General features: G+C 36.2%; 1 protein-coding gene and 1 long non-coding RNA gene across 5 annotated transcripts in view; one reads left to right on the forward strand and one right to left on the reverse strand.

Moving 5' to 3' along the window:
* LOC112651057 (uncharacterized) overlaps window positions 1-7,491 on the forward strand; it is a 67,539-nt gene extending 60,048 nt beyond the window's left edge. Inside the window, exon 3 of the long non-coding RNA XR_003130576.3 lies at window positions 5,823-7,491. This is a non-coding gene — a long non-coding RNA (uncharacterized LOC112651057). The remainder of the gene's footprint in view (window positions 1-5,822) is intronic.
* The window catches only part of CNTNAP2 (contactin associated protein 2), a 1,981,926-nt gene that overhangs the window by 1,027,214 nt on the left and 936,697 nt on the right, over window positions 1-18,015 (reverse strand). The gene's annotated exons all lie outside the window — the stretch shown is intronic.

Consider the following 18,015-nt stretch of genomic DNA (forward strand, 5'->3'; position numbering starts at 1 on the left):
AACCATGCCTGTGTAATGAAGCCTCCATAAAACCCCAAAAGAATGACATTGGGAGGGCTTCCAGAATGGTGAATGGTGAGATGTGTTGAGGAGTGGTGTGCTCCAGGAGGGCATGGAAGCCTCACAAAACCCTTCCACATACCTTGCCCTATGCATCCTTCTATCTGGCTGCTTTTGAGTTATACCCTTCCAAAATAAACCAGTAATCTGGCAAGTAAAATGTTTCTGAGTTCTGGGAATCCTCTCTCTTATCTTTTTGATAACAGGTGTGAAACATTCTGGATTGTGATTTGCATTTATCAGTGAGGTGGAGCACATTTTTATATTCCTATTGGTCTTCTATATGTCTTCTCTGGAAAAATGTCTATTCAGATCCTCTGCTCATTTTTTAACCAGATTTTTAAATTGTTGTTATTATTTATATATTTTGGATATCAATCCCTTATTAGATATAAGACTTGCAAATATTTTTTCCCATTCAGTAAGTTGTCTTTTCATTATGTTGATCATTTGGTTTGCTTTGCCAGAGCTTTATTCTTTTCTTTTTTAAACTTAAAAAAATATATATATATCTTATTTATTTATTCATGAGAGACACAGAGAAAGAGAGACAGAGACATAGGCAGAGGGAGAAGCAAGCTCCATTCAGGAAGCTTGATGTGGGGCTTGATCCTGGGACTCCGGGATCATGCCCTGAGCCAAAGGCAGTCGCTCAACTGCTGAGCTACCCAGGCATCTTAAGCTTTTTTCTTAATACAGTCCCACTCATTTATTTTGCTTCTGTTGATTTCACTTTTGGTGTCAAATTAAAAAAATCATTGCCAAGACCAATACCAAATTACTTACCACCTAGGTTTTCTTCTCAGAACTATATAGATTCAGGTCTTATGTTGAAGGTTTTTTATTTTATTTTATTTTATTTTATTTTATTTTTTTTATTTTATTTTATTTTTTTTTTTATGTTGAAGTTTTTAATACAACTCCAGTTGTTGTATACGGTAGGTCCAGTTTCATTTTTGTTGTTGTTGTGGCTGTCCAGTTTTTCAACAACATTTAATGAAAAGAGTGTACTTCCCCCATGGTATATTCTTGACTCTTGATTAATTCACCATAAATGTGTGGATTTATTTCTGGGCTATTTTGTTCCAGTGATCTATGTGTCCATTTTTATGTCAATACCATACTGTTTTGATTACTATAGCTCCATAATGTAGTTTGAAATCAGGAAGCATGATGCCTCCAGCTTTGTTCTCTTTCTCAAGATTTCTTTCACTATTTGGGGTCTTTTTAAATTCTATACAAATTTTAGTATTGTTTGTTCTATTTCTATGACAAATGCCATTGGTATTTTGATAGGGACTGTACTGAACCTACACATTGTTTTAGGTAGTATAGACAATTTAACAGTATTTTTCCACCCATGAGCATAGAATATCTTTTTATTCATTAGTGTCTTCCTCATTTATTTCCATCAAGTTCTTATACTCTTCAGTCTTTTACCTCCTTGGTTAAATCATTCTTAGGTGTTTTATTCTTGATGCAATCGTGAGATTATTTTCTTAATTTCTCTGACTGTTCATTATTAGTGTATAGGAACACAACTGATATATATTTGTATATTGATTTTGTGTCTTATAACCTTACTGAATTTGTTGATTAGTTCTAAAAGTTTTTTGTTTGGGTTTTTTGTTTGTTTGTTTTACGGTGGGGCCTTTAGGATTTTCTACACATAATATGTCATCTGCAAATAGTGACAGTTTTACTTCTTTCTGATTTAGATGACTTTTACTTCTTACCTAATTACTTTGGACTTCCAATATACTGTGTTGAATAAAAGTGGTGCAAGTGGGCAACGAAGTATTCACTTTGTTGAGGGATTTTATCATGAATGGTTGATTTTTAAATGCTTTTTCTACATCTACTGAGATGATCATATGATTTTTATCCTTCATTGTTAAACTGATATAACACATTGATTTGTAGATTTTTCTTTTTTGATTTGTAGATGTTAAAACATCCTTAACCCTGGAGTAAATCCCACTTGATCATATATGATCCTTTTAATGTATCATTAAATTTGGTTTGCTAATATTTGGTTGAGGATTTCTACATTAGTGTTCATCCGGGATAACTGGCCTTTAATTTCCTTGTGGCAATCTTGCCTGGTTTTGGTATCAGACTAATGCTGGCCTTGTAAAATGACTTTGAGAAACTACCCTCCTCTTCACTTTTTTACAAAAGTTTGAAGAAGACTGGTATTCTTATTTAAACATTTTGTAGAAGTCCCCAGTAAAGCTCTGTGGTATTGGACTTTTGTTTGTTGAGAGGTTTTTAATTTCTGATTCAATATGCTTACTAATTAATTCACCGTCTTGGTAGATTGCATGCTTTTAGAATTTATTTCTTCCAGGTTATCAAATTTGTTGGCATATAATTATTAATGGTAGTTTTAGGAGATCCTTTGTATTTTTGTGGTATCAGTTGTATTTTCTCTTTCATTTCTGACTTTGATTTTTTTTTTTTTTTTTTTGGTGAGCCTAGATAAGAGTTTGCCAATTTTTTAAAAATCTTTTCAAAGAACCAGTTCTTAGGTTTCAATTGCATTTTTAGTCTTTTTTTTTTTTCATTAATCTCCACTTACATCTTTATTTCCTTCCTTATACCAACTTTGGGCTTTGTTTGTTCTTCAGTTTCTAGTTTCTTGAGGTATAAAGTTAGAGATTTTTCTTGTTTCTTGAAGTAGTCATTTAAAACTGTAAACTTCCCTCTTATAAGTTTTATTTATATTTTCATTTGTTACAAGGTATTCTGAACCCTTCTTTGATTATTTCTTTCATCCATGTAGTATATTTCTTAATCTCCTATATTTGCGATGTTTTCAGTTTTCTTCTTGTAATTTATTTCTAGCCTTATAACCCTGTGGTCAGAGAAGATGCTTGATAGGATTTCAGTCTTCTTAAATGTTTTAAGACTTGCTTTGTGGTCTAACATATGATCTGTCATGGTGAGTGTTCTATGTGCACTTGAAGAAATATAGATTCTGCTCCTTTTGGATGAAATGTTCCATACATATTTGTTAAGTCCATCTGGTTAATGTGCCATTCAAGGCCCATGTTTCCTTATTAATTTTCTGTCTGGATGATCTCTCCATTGATGATGGTGGGGTATTAAAACACCCTACTATTATTGTACTGCTGTCTATCCCTTCAGGTCAGTGAATATTTACTTTGTAAATTTAAGTATTTCTGTGTTGGGTACATAAATATTTACAAAAGTTTTCCTCTTGCTGGGTTGACCCTTTTATCATGTCATCTGATCACTGAAATCATGAGAATGGAAGAACTGAACCTAAGACAATCCATAAAGTTAAAATATGGGTGAGTTAAGTCTGAAACCACAGAGAGCATAAACATTTAAGGTAGAAAATGTATATGATGTAGACCTAGGGGAAATGATCAGAGTAGCATGGGAAGAAGACAGCAAGATATCATGGAAAACAAGGGAAGAAAGAACATCAGTTAGGTAAGAACTAAATAATTTTCACTGGATTTGGGTATGAACATTGCAATATTTAATTTAGAGCATTTCCAATCAAAGGTTGAAGACACAAAACAGATTTCACTTGTGATCAAAAAATGAAAACTTATATTCAGTACCATGTTTTTAAGAATTTTGTGAGTAGAAGAGGCAGGCTGCTAAGGGTAACTGGAAGCTGGTAATAATAAGACCAGTTTATAGAAAGAGGGATCAGAAGTTGAAAGAATGAGTTTAAATAATCAGAAAGCTCTATACCTGTATCATATTTTTTTAAAAAAAGCTTTCATAGGATTTAATTTTACATCCTTGAAAATTTTATGTTATTGAAAATAATTCCCACTTTCCTGACTTAACTCCAAGTGAGATGTTGCAGATTTTAATGCAGCAAAAAAATTATTACTTGAGTTATGGCTGGTTCCTGCTTATGAGACCTCTGTACCTTTTGTGCTTCTCTATATGTTCTGGCTGACTACAAGTATAGAGTTAAATAGGCGTCAAATAATAGAAAGTACGTTAACTCTGACTATTAATATATATTATTTCTTCTTTGGGTCATATAAATATCTAATATTAAGTTAGAAGCCATCCTGAGCTCTGCTCTTACTTTAGACTCTTGTGTTCAATTCTAAGATATCTTACTAGTTCTATTTCTGTCAGAATTTCTCCAATAAAAAAAAATTGATGGCTTTTTTTAAGGTAGGTAATTACTTTGTGTCTGTGCCTAATTGTGCATAATCACCTGAACAATGGAATATCTTACAGAGCTTATATTAACATAAATAGACAAATTATAACAACAAAGTTACAAATGACTTTGAAAATATTTTGATCCAATTAAATATGAGGATCAAAATCAAGAGGTCAGTGTACATCAAGAATTATATTGAATAATGGGATGAGTGTTAGAATCAATATATTAGCCAATATTTGAAATGAAAAGGGAATGCACAATTCATCATTTCCTAGTTATAATTCAGTCAATCAACTCAATGCTGCCCTGTAGAGAATCTTACCCTTCCTTTGACATTTTTAATGTTAAATACTGCCTATTTGGAATAAATTTGATTTAGGTAACCTTTCATGGAGCACAAGTATATGGGATGCCATAAATGTCAAGGAAAGAATAACCCCTTGTCTCTTCACAAAGACCTAACAGAGAATAAAGCTGTTTTTGGTACATATTAGTCATCAGACAATCTGTTTTCAGAAGCATCAACAGCAAAAAGCATCATTAAGAAAAGCTATAAAAGTGGAAATTAAAATGAACCAGTAATAGTGAGAATCATATTCAGACAGGGCAGAAATATCATTTTAACCAGCTCTGTATCCCCAACAATGTCTTGAAAATTCTAGGCATTTAATAAGTGTATACTGAATGAATGGAATTTTGAATTAATTGCAGGTGTACCTGTCTCTTCCTCCCCCTGCCTCCCACCAGGAATATATTTCACATCATGATCACGAAACCTAAATTATAGGTAATCAGGAAATACAATGAATAGTTCTTAACTCAGTTTCCCAACACTATTTTAATAATGTTAAAATTGGTTAGCAAATATGAGCATTTTTCAAACACCCTGTTATGGACTGAATGTGTTTCCCCTAAATTCATATGGCAAAACCCTACCACCATTAGGCATTAGGAGACTGCGCCTTGGGCAGTAATCAGTATTAGATAAAATCATGAGGGTGGAGCCTCATTAAATGGAATTAGTGCCCTTATAAGAGTCATGAGACAGCCTGCTTGCTTCCTTTCTCTGTTCTCTGGCTTGTTGAGATATAATTGGCAGTCTATAGACTGAAATTGGGCCCTCACAAGAATTTGACCATTCTGGCAACCTGAAATCAGACTTTTCAGCCTCCAGAACTCTAAGAAATAAATGCTTGTTGTTTACAAGCAACACAGTCTATATTATGTCTGTTACAGCAGTCTAAATATTAGACTTAATTAAGCCAAATTAGTCCTTATTTGGCTTCTTAAGGTATTTTACATGATACATATATAGAGAAGGCAGAGACAAGGTCATTAAATTTTTCATAATAGTTATAACCAAACTGAGTCAAAACCACTGTGCCGGTAAATCAAAGATACCAGTTAGGAATAAACAAAAAAATAATTTGATCTAATTTTTCACATATATATAGGTTTTTACTCATTTTTAATGATCATTATGCATTATACATATGATGGAGCTATTTGAAAGAGTAAAGATAATCATACTCGATTCAACTCATTTGCATTGCTTGAGATTGATAAACTGATTTTTTTTTTTTTTTTTTGGAAGCATGGACTGGATTCTAGTTAAAGCTGGAAGATCCTGAACCCACCCCTCCTATGGACACACAAATCTACAACTACATATGGAATCATTTCCTCTAAAAAAAGGACAGAAAGGAAGGAACCAAAAACTAGTTGAGTGATTCCTACACACACACTGAAGTGGGCTGAGAATCTCTCCATAGGCCCTACCCCTGGTGCAGTGACCCACAATGAGAAGAAAACAAAACCTGAGCTACTCTCCAAGGAGTGAAAGGTCTGAGCCCCACATTAGGTACCTCAACCTTTAAGACCTCCAATTAAAAGTCCCCAAAACATCCAGCTTTGAAAACCAATGGGGCTCATGTCCACAGACTCGCAAGACCTGTCATCAGCAGAGAAATGGTTCTTAAAGGCTGGAATGCTCAGACTCACTCTCCCCAGACCCAGAGCAGAGGCAGCAGCGTATTGAGAGGGGCCCAGACCTTAACCCTCTCTCACATAGTGTTTAAGTACATCAAGGGGCCTATCCAGGTGTTCTCTGGGGATGATGGCTGGTGAGCAACATCTTTGCACTCTCCCTCTGCTTCACTCCAGCTCACTGGTATCTCCTGGAAGGGAGCTGCTACCCTTTGTGCTACCCAAAGCCCTTTGTGGCTGCCACCAGGGGATACCTCTAGATTGTCTCGGGCCAATAGAGCCTATGCTCATGGATCCCACAGGACTGTAATCAACAGAGAAAATTCTTAACTGGCCACCACCCCCAGGGCACAATAAGAGGCAACAGAGTAAGGTACCCAGTTTTACTGTGAAAAAGGAAGGTATTAACCTACCTTCATTGCTGTGGCCGGAGGGCAGACTTTAATCAAAGATACATCTAAGCAACTGACTGTAATCCTCTCTCGAGACCTCAGAGGGCGGGCACTATCTTCACACTCTCCATCTGCTGGGTCCTAGAGCACCAGTATCCCTTGGAAAGGGGTTTTACACACGTCTGGTGCCCTGGTTTTCTGAAGCTAAACATAACCTTTATTACAGGGGAAGGTGAAAAACTCATATACCAAAGCCAATTTGGGGAAAAATTAGGCAATTAGTAATTTCTCTATTTGAGTTAATTAGGAGAAAATCCTTACCGTAGCAACTTCTTCCATTTCAAAATCTGACCTACAAAGCTCTTAAAATAACCTCAATAACTCCTCTATATCATTTTTCATTTCTACACTTGCCATTACATACAGATGATATTTGAGAAACGCCCGCTAGTTATACACAAATATTCTGGCAGTTTTCAGTCTGTTATAATTGCACCATCTAATGAAGAACCTAGAAGTGATCGCAAATGTTAGAGAAAAAACTCCATTATATAAATTTCACCACTTGATATCAGAGGTAGACTGTTATACCATCTTTCTGGAAATCCTGGCAAACAATATGAAGATATCTGAGCTTGAAAGCGTAATAGATGTGAGAGAACAAAAGTTAATGACACTAAGCATTAATATAAAAGTCAAAAGTGTGTGGATGAGAAGAGCTGAGAAAGAGAAGTGCTAGGTTCCATATGATCCATCTGATTTTTGTCAGTGTTGATCAGAATAAAAAAGAAGGAAAGGGTAGGTAGTCTTACAGTGGTGGGACAATTACTGATACAGTGATTAAACCACAATTAGCTTAAAAAAAAAAAACTGGGCAAACCAATGGCTATAGAATCCCTTAGCTCTGAAATCAGAAGGTTGAACTTGATCGGTGTTTCTTAGACAGAGGTCATATGAGAATCTCCTGTAGAGTGTGTCAGTAATATGCATGCTGGCATGCCAACCGGTCTCCTTGGAACAGCCAAGTCAAATAATCGCCTACTAAGATTCACTTTTTCCCTGGCAAGCATCTCAGGTAATGAGATTAGGAGTATGAGGAAATTACTTTCTTATGGAAAGAAATCAAAATGATTCTGAAAATACCAAATTTTCTTATCAAGCCTTAGGTTTCATTTGAAATACTTAAAGCAGCAGAAAGGAGCCGGCCTGAGGCACTGAACAGAGCAAGAACTATCCAAGGCCCGATCTGATTTTAGCCTAAAGGTTGATGGTGTCCCTTCATTATGAAAAACAAAGGTAAAATTAAAATCCACAACAAGTGGAAGAGAATAAATTTCAAACTGAGGAAAACACTAACCTTGTAACCTTTCTGGACTTCAATTTCCTCCTATTTAAGAGCATTGATAGACTAAGCAGCCTTAAATTTCACTTCCAATTCTAAAAATCTGTTAGACCAAATGTTACACTTATTTAAATACCATTCTTTATCACATTTAACTATATCTTATAGTAAAGAATAAAATTATTTTAGTGCTTTTTTTTTATTTTTTTTTTAGTAGGAATGATGTCTTTGACATGGCTTTCTTGGCCATGTTTGGAGCAAACCTAACCATATAACAAGTCTCTATCTACCCGGGGCAGCTGCAGGCTGGTGTCTGAAAACAAGCAGCCCGTGTTGGGCCTGCTTTGTAAATTCAGTCCTTTTAAATGACAACTGGCACAAATTACTTTCAAAATTTGAGAAAAAGTTATAAGCAATCCTCTTTTGTTTCCTAACTTACTGAACTTTGAAAACTAACAAGCTTTCTTTCAATTACGCTTTTCCAACATAAGCATGCCAAGCTCACTTGAGAATAAAATCTTCCACTTATCTGAGGAATAGTTCAAGCATAAACACCTGTCACGTAAACCTCTTCTACCAAAAAAAAAAAAAAAAGTCAATATGTATCTCTCTAGTTGTGGAGGGATTTACAGAACAGATTTTCATTTTCTCCTTGCGTTTTGCTTTATCTTGAGCTTCAGAATGCATCTTCCTTTTATAAATTCAACCTTGTACAACTGAATGATTCAGAAAAGCTAAAACAATTTTGCTAAAGAACAGAAAATGAGAAAAGGTGAGAGGGGTAGGGGTATGGTGTCTCTTACTCTGTTCTTCCAGTTGAGGTGTCCAATTTAGAAATCCCATAAACTCCTCCATTTCCAAAGCTGGATGTCTGTTTGAATCATTAAGCACACCACACACACACACACACACACACACACACACACACAGTACATATTCTCCACTAATAATGACAAATTTACTTCTGGAGAGGTACAGAATTAGAGTTCTCTAACATCCATGTGATTTCTAATACACAAAATAGTTAATGATTGTATTTTGTTCAGTGTTGCTCACACCATGCATTCTGCGTATACATCGCAAAACATTTAACTAAACATTGATGTTGATACCCCTCGACAAAACTTTCAACATCTAATTCCAACCACTCTTCTAGACAGTGGTGAAGATATAAGCCATTCTCTGCCCTAGAGAAAGTTAGAATAATCAGAATGATCAAACAGCCATAAAAAAAAAAAAAAAAAAACTCCATGGCAAGATGAAGCCTAAAAAATGTTATACTGGAATAATAAAGCGGTTTTCATAAGGTAGTAGTTCTTTCCCAACCATAGGAGACAAGAGAGATTAATAAACACTCTGGACAGAGAAATCTGTCAAGTAATCAAGAGTTTAAAAAGGCAATAATAAAAACTTCAAATTCATTAAGACAATAAAGAAGCACACTAAAGCATTTGTCACACCTTCTAAGTAATTAATAACGGGTAATATATTTTTTTCCAGGTTGATAGGTTTCAGAATCTTAAATTTTAATAAAATGACTGTTATGATATTGTTTTCCCCCTTTTTTCATTTTTTTTTAATTTGAGCTAGGCAGCTATTACTTTTTGATTTTGAAGACCTAAGACTCTGTCCTCTCCTGTCCGGCTCTTGCCACCACCATCCACTGAGACACCACTCAGCTTTTTTTTTTTTGGTTCTTGCAGATATGAGACCCTAAAGGAAAGTTCTACAGTGTCAGTTGAGTTTTCCTGGCTCTCCTTCTCCCTTCCCTAGTTTTCACGTCAAAGATTGTGCTTGTGTGGTTTGGCATAGGGTATAGTGAGTCTGCCACCACTACAAAAAGAGCACAGCTTGAAATCCACTCGTCTCAAGATGAGATGCATATGGAATAGACTTGAATCACCCCCAGGTAATGTGACCTCTCATGAGAAAAGTCTCTGTGGCTATAAGCTTCTGTGTTCATGTAACATGGTTATAGAGAGCCATTAATGCATGCTTTAAGTCAGACAGTGGGCGGCTCTTTTTTCCTAAAGACATATTTTCATGCTTGCTTAGCTGATGTACATTAGCTAAAATTACAGATGTTTGTGCTTCAAAATTTGCTGAAACTGAGTAATGACTTGAAGGTACTTGTTAATTATACCATTAACTCCCAAACTTGACATGCCATTCAACCTACTGACTGAGGGGTGGAGCCGATGAAAGTGAAGTGGACAGTAAATACTGTGTAAAAGGACTATTATAGCCAAAAATTTCCAGCATAATGACATTCATAGAAGGCATTTTCAATTGCTAAGTTTATACCTGTCTACACCCATGTGAATACATGGAGAGATGCTGGACTGTTTTTGCCACTGATGATGGATTGACTAATTATTAACAGATGAGAAGCAGAACAACTATTAGCTTATGAAAAGTTTTTCTTATTTTGTACTGCACATTATTCATAATAATAGTTACAAGACAAATTACTTTTTTTTTCTTTTTCTAAATGAGCTCTGCAGATAATCTCCAGATTAAATTTTAAGCAATGATATATGGTTTCACATAAACACCAAGTTACATAAGAATATAGATGGGACATTTAATAGACCAGCTACAGATTGGTGTCCCCACATGCCTAGAGTAGAATATTGACAAACCTTTACTACTGAGAGATGAAAGTGTGCAAAGAGGCAGGCAAGGGGTTACCAGAGATGCTTTTTGCTTTAAGGGGACAAAACACTGGGTATGTTCTGTTTGTTAATTTGTTCAAGAGCCAAAGATTTCATTTATAGTACATGCTCTGGTTGCAAGCATGGAGCAAATCCAAGTTCCTGATTAAGAGTTATAATACAAACTCTTCCTGTGCTCTCCTCCTTTCACTTTGGAGTGAGAGAGAAGGTCAAAGCAAATAACTCATAAAGAACTGAAATGGCATTCAATTTTTTCTTGATGAAAAAGGAATAAAGACTCATTAAACCTCCTAAGGTCCTGCTGGGATCAAATCTACACAAAAACGTCTAAGAAAGGGAATTCTTGAATGGATAGATTCACAGGAAGAGATTTCAACTTTATGTGAGGCAGAAATACCTTCTCCAAATGGAGGACAAGGTTCTAATCAGCAGGAGAGCATCTGCTCCCATGAAGAAGCCAGTATTTACTATGACAGAACAGGGAAGGACGTGTTAGTTCTCTCCTTTTAAACCAGGCTGTGAAGTAAAACTTGTGCCAAGACGCTCCGAAAAACCCTTCTCAGGGAAAACGACTGGGTAGATCCCCAGAAATATTCAATACATGGGTGTTGAGTTCCTATTATGTGCCAGGCACTGCACTTGGCCCCAACTCCATAGTGACATGCTTTATACATGAATCACAGTATAGATGTATACAAATAGGTGCTCAAAGGATACACTGGCTTACCAGTATTACCCAAGATATTAAACACCCTCAACAAGAGGAAGTTACTTATCCTTTATCCCATATACCAAAATGTCAGAATTGACTTTTTTTTTTTTTTTTTTTTTTTTTGCTTGATGCAAATCTGACTTGGAATATCCAAGAGGCCCTTCAAATACTTCATGTCTTAAACTGAATTCATCACCCAACATATCTGTTTCTTCGTCTGTCTTTGATATCAGTTATTATCAAAATGATTCATCAAGTTACCCAGGTCTTAAGTCAGAGAGCCCTCATGAGTTCGCCTGCTCTTGTTTACCTGTAACTATGTAATTTGTCACCAAATCCCTTAGAACTTAATCTGCTCACTACCTTATGAATCTGTCCCTTTCTGGCCATTTCTCTGCTGCTAAAAAATCAATGTTACTTCTAAAAATCTTCTAATTTTTTTTTTTTAGGTGATAAATCTAACTCACTTTATATAAAACACAAAATTCTGCACGATCAGCCCTCTACTTCCCCAACAGTCATGCTGTTGTAACAAAATTGTCTGAGAACCAAGTCATCTTGGAATTTGGGTACTCTGTCCCCACTAATGACATCACCCTTCCTCCTTCCGACTCATCTATATTTACACATTGTTTTGGCTTACACCTTAACAAAAATAATCAAAAAGATTTTAAATTCATAAATTTTTAGACTACTCTCTGAAGATGTAGTTACCTCTTTTAAATACATACTTATAATACTTAATGCATCATAGAGCAACTTTATATCGTGTTTATTAAATTTGGAACTCTTCAAGGATTTTGTTTTCTTTTTCTCTCTCTTTTTTTTTTTAAGATTATTTATTTGAGATTTGAGAGTGAGGGAGAAAGAGCAAGCAAGGAAGGGCAGGGGGAGAGGGAGAGGGAGAAGGAGAAGCAGACTCCTCGCTGAGCCAGGAATCCCAATGTGGCTGGATCGCAGGATCCTGAGATCATGACCGCAATGGAAATCAAGAGTCAGACACCTAACAGACTGAGCCACTCACATGCCCCTAAACTCCTTCAGTATTTTAAATCAACATTGTATGCACATTGCGTTCAATAAAAGTTGCTGTCATTCATTATATTAACTTAATAAAACCTAGCTATAAATTAAAAATATGGGAATCCTGGATGGCGCAGCGGGTTTAGCGCCTGCCTTTGGCCCAGGGCGCGATCCTGGAGATCCAGGATCGAATCCCACGTCGGGCTCCCGGTGCATGGAGCCTGCTTCTTCCTCTGCCTATGTCTCTGCCTCTCTCTCTCTTTCTCTCTCTGTGACTATCATAAATAATAAATAAATAAATAAAATAAAGTTTATAAATTAAAAATAAAGTCCCGACAGGAACAGAAGCATTCACAATATGCTTTGTCACTCAGATAATATTCCTGTAGTTATAAACTCCCACAAACTTTTCTCTCCTCTGAACCAGGAGCATTTTATTCCATATTCCTATAATGTAATAAATAAATTTGTTTCCTAAAAGCAAGAGAAAAGTGGCCTGGATATAAAAACTAATAAGTATCCATTGACATTGCTAATATGAAAGGTCTGTATATTGAATATTTTATATTAATTGAAAATATCCTAGAAATACCCATTTTTATGATGTTATTTAATAAAGAGCTGTCCTGGATTGTGATTACTTGTGAGAATGACAAACAAATTTGTCAGTCATAGTGGTTCAGTGACCAGATAGCTCAAAATAATGTTAAACTTACTCAAGGGGACAGCCCGGGTGGCTCAGTGGCTTAGCACCACCTTCAGCCCAGGGTGTGATCTTGCAGACCCGGGATCAAGTCCAGTGTCAGGCTCCCTGCATGGAGCCTGCTTCTGTCTCTGCCTGTCTATCTGTCTGTCTCTCTCTCTTTTTCATGAATACATAAATAAAATGTTAAAAAAAATAAACTTACCCAAGGAAACCATTTGTAGGGTCTTATAAATTAAGCTTTCTCAACTACTTCAAGCCAAGTAACTAAAATCCTTGGATAGTTTATGTCATTTTTGTGTTGTAGCTTCTGCACCAAAAATACTTATTCATATCACGTAAAGATCTAGGATTTATAGATGGACAACAGATACACTAAATTCTTAGTTAAGGTTTCTACATAGTGCGTTATCAGTTTAAGTAGTGGTAACATGCCTTCATTCCATATTCTGAGTTGTGAAACATGTCTATAGGGTTAGAAAATCCAAAATGATTAGTTTATTAGATATACAATTAATTGTGGTTAGATTTTTAATCCTGATCAGTCACACCGTATAAGTGAATTCATAAGTATGAAAAAAAATCTAGATCATGTACTGATTCTAGTCTTTAGAAATATGATTATGAATGAAAATAAATTAGTGTATTTTAGGTAGTAATATGAAAACTGGTAAATTTAATCAGCATTGAAGAATGAGTATAGTTCTTTGTCTTAAAAAATGATCATTCCTAAAAGGCTTCAGCCAAATTAAATATATTTCAGCATCATGGATAAATAGATATGTCTGACTTTCGAAATGCTCTTTTTAGAATATTTCTTCATCTTTTCCTAATCTCATGTGTTGATAATAACTCATTATACCTTTAGAACCCACCAATTGTTAAACATTCCCAGGAAGCCACATTTCTTTTTTTTTTTTTTTTTTAAGATTTTATTTATCTGACAGAGTGTACAAGCAAGAGGGGTGGCAGAGGGAGAAACAGGCTCTCTGCCAAGCAGGGAACCTGACATGGGGCTCGATCCCAGGACCCTGGGATCATGACCTGAGCCAAAGGCAATGCTTAACCAACTGAGCCACCCAGGCGCCCCTGAGGTCACATTTCTGAAATGCAGATTTGATCATATAATTCTTTTACTTACATACTTCTAATAGCTCCCCATAGAATATAATCTAGGTTCTCTAATAAATCACACAAGACTTCTCAATTTGAATTAGTGTAAGAAATCTCTGCTCCTAAGTCTGGGAAACGAACTAGGGGTGGTGGAAGGGGAGGAGGGCGGGGGGTGGGGGTGACTGGGTGATGGACACTGAGGGGGGCACTTGACGGGATGAGCACTGGGTGTTATTCTGTATGTTGGTAAATTGAACACCAATAAAAAATAAATTTATTTAAAAAAAAGAAAGAAATCTCTGCTCCTTTTCAGTTCCACCCATATGCTCCAGGCACCCTCTAAAGTTTCCTGCAGAGATTGTGCAATATCATACTTTGAAAATGCTGTTCCCTTTGCCTCTTTAAACCAACTGACTCCCCTGCCCAAATCGAGACCTTTGACCTTTCCTTTATGTCTCAGATCAAATGTTATTTCCTCTGTCAACTCTCCAGTGAATCCCCATGAAGCAAGGTGGACCACTGTTTGTTTGCAAAACAGCACATATGCATTATTTGTATGGAATTTAATACTCTGCACTGTATTTTTTTGTTATTAGAAATCCATTTCCTTCTTTAGAGCATAAACTCCTTCTGCTTAGGGAGGCTGTTTTGTTCCTCTGTATATCTTCTAAGTGCATTGCTTGGTGCAGAGCCAGCAGTAGATGTGCAACAAGGGCAAGATTCATTCTGACACACATAGGAAGAGAGAATGATAGAGGTAGAAAACTCCATTTTTCAGTTTTTGCTATAGATTTAGGCATTGCCAGTGATTTTTAATACTGAAGAAAAATCATCCTGAGACACAAACACCTACATTTTACTTTAAGATGTACCAATGCTTGTATTAATCCACCACCTTATGTCCCATCTTATTGACAACTAATGAATAGGTTAATTGTGCTAAATCTCAGGTCAGCAGAATAAGATATGATTTAACTTAGCAGTGTGAAAAGTGGTTTCTTTTCATAAACACACACAGCACATAGTCCTGTTGCATGTGTAATCCATGGTGCAGAAAGAAACCTTCTGAAGGACTATTATCATAAATAGCATTATTAGGGATGAGCTAAACTTAATTTTTTTCAGCTATCATTCAAAATGGATTTATAAAAACATAAAAGGTCTTTTAAGCTTGGTGAAAACTTGTTCCATTAGAGGCTGATGTGGTTATTATTGGATGTTTCCATATGACTGTTTTCAAGAGGCCCATGAAATTTTAATTTACTTGAAAAACTAAAATGCAGAGTTATTTGTTTTGACATGTTTAATCACTTTTCCATTTTAAAGCCAAAGATGAGAAATCACCGGGGAAAGTAAAAAAGAAGACAGTGTCAATATGAGCACAAAGAAATGAGAGATTTGCAAATAAACTTCACGTTATTAAAATGTCATTTAGCTACAGTGTTTTCATTACTTTTTTTAGAACATGAAAAGCATACAAATCATTTTTTGTTATTGATTTAATGTGAAATTATTAATGTACTTTTAAAAAATTATATAGTGCCCCATTATGTGCCACTAATTGAATTACTGATAATGAAACGTAAATATGTAATAGAAAAGTTTGAATTAAAATTTAGTAATTTATTATTACTTTTCTGATAAATATAGGGCATTTATATTATGATGGAATAAAAGGATACGAAACTCATTCATACTATTTATTTATTCATGTTCATCTATCTAGTCAAGGGAAACAATGTGGAACCAGAGAGATGGAATCCCAGTTCTCCAAGAGCTTATGTCAGTGGTAGAGGTAAACAGATAATAACTGAAGTAACACAATCACATAGTATTTTTAGAAGACAATAAAGGAAATGAACAGAGTGCATTAGTAGAAAATAAAGGTTAGCCTTAAATAGAATGCTCGGAAAGAGCATTTTGAAGAAGTGCCTCAAACCTGGAGATGGAAAAGAAAGATGGTGGCTGCTCTGAGAGCTCTGTTCCTGAGAAGGCATTGACCTTTAGATAGAAGCTACATTAACCTTCCTTTCTTTACAGTACCCTCTCCCTTCCAATCATTTCTTGTGCAATATTAACAAAAAGTGGGGGAAACGATGTTAAACTTCTTCCAGAAATATTTGCACTTTAGCAGGGGTCAAAACCCTCCTCAGCTCAATGGAAAGAAATAAAGCTCTGACACTGATGTTTCTCGTATTATGTACTTAGTGTTCTCTGGGGACCTGTGGCTGTGGTGGTGGTGGCTTTCTCGGTCATCCAAAGAGGCGATAACTAAAGTTCAGCCCTGCTGACAGTTTCTTGAAAATATTTGGTTTTCTTGGGCTATTTGGGAAGGACACCAATAAGCCACTCCCAGAGACAGCACAGAGCAAAGTCAGGTATGTTTATGATATGGGCTTTCTGGTCTTTCTGGGTTTTACAGGTAAGGAAGAGTGGAAACAGCAAAAAATGAAAACACATTCATTTCCTTTCCTGTGTACTCCATATGCACCTGGGGGGTGGTGCGTGATATTAGAGGTGATGTGTGGATGTGACCACGCTAATACAAAGGTAAAACAGGGATTTCCTCCAGGGAGGGGATACCATCATCACTTCCATTTTTTTATCTTTTAATAAACCTGTTAGTTTGTACACACTATGAAAGGCCATATACACGGTCACTCCAGTTATTAAAATTCAGAATTTGGGGAAGAACTGTAAAGCTTCTCTGGTCCAAATACATATACAACCTCTACCATATCCTTGATAATCACTATTATATCTTTTGTCAGACCACCAAAAAGAGCCATACTCTTCTGCTCACCTCTCAAGATCCTATCAAGACCAGATGACAGCAGTGGATGCACTGTGAAGGCTTAAGCACATCCATGCCCATAGGGAATGTATACAGCACTGAAGGGGGAAGAAACACATGAGAATTCCCAAGAAAAAGACGAAGGCTGGTTCTAACCAATTTTGTGTTGGGTTTTCCCTGGTGAACCAAGTACAGCATTTGTGAGGTTAGCTGAAATCTCAGAGATGAGAGGGAACAAGGCATTTATTTCTGTTTATTCAGCATATTTCCCTGAAGTTTCTGAATTCACCTAAACAATCATAAAAGCTTTTTTGTGTTCATCATTTTGTTCAGTATTGAAAGTGGCAACTAAACAAGACTGTATCAACCGGCCAAAGCACACAGAGGATAGTTTTGTTAGGTATTAAACTATTGCCTCTCAGCTCAAAACCTATTTTTATATTGTATTTTGCTTTGTGATGCTGGCTATGAATGAGACTCTGAAAGCTGAATTTTTCCTTTTCTGGCAGGCTGTATGTTAGGAAGATTCTACAATCCAGGTGCAAGGGGAAGACTGTGAGGCAGGGGAGAAAGATGGAGCCTGTTGCTTCCTCTTCGGTTTGCTGCTGCTGTCAGCACTGCCGCAAAGATGGCCCTAGAGGTCTGATCCCAGATCCACAGGGTCCCTTTTCCAATCTCTTAAGGTACCAACATGAGTTGGGCAACAGAGGCTCTTTCCTCCACTAACAATGCACTAGTACATATGATTCTTATACAGTACAAACTGTGTTATCATGAATAGAAATCATAAAATACGCTAAGGTAAGCAGGTGCACAATAGTCTTGAAAGTGCATCACTCATGTTCTATACTAGATTTCATTGTGCACAGTACTACTGCCATAAATATTCACATAGTGTGTGAAATCCTTAATTATGAATAGTACACTCTATTAATTAAGTCCCTTGTCAGCATTCACATCACCTATGCAGGGGCCCTCCTCCAAGCCTCCAGGTTCTAGGAACCCCACTTCTTCCCATTGTCCCTCAGGATTCGTGGCCCTGCGTTA

Source organism: Canis lupus, chromosome 16 (assembly GCF_003254725.2).
Source record: "Canis lupus dingo isolate Sandy chromosome 16, ASM325472v2, whole genome shotgun sequence".
Classification (NCBI taxonomy): domain Eukaryota; kingdom Metazoa; phylum Chordata; class Mammalia; order Carnivora; family Canidae; genus Canis; species Canis lupus.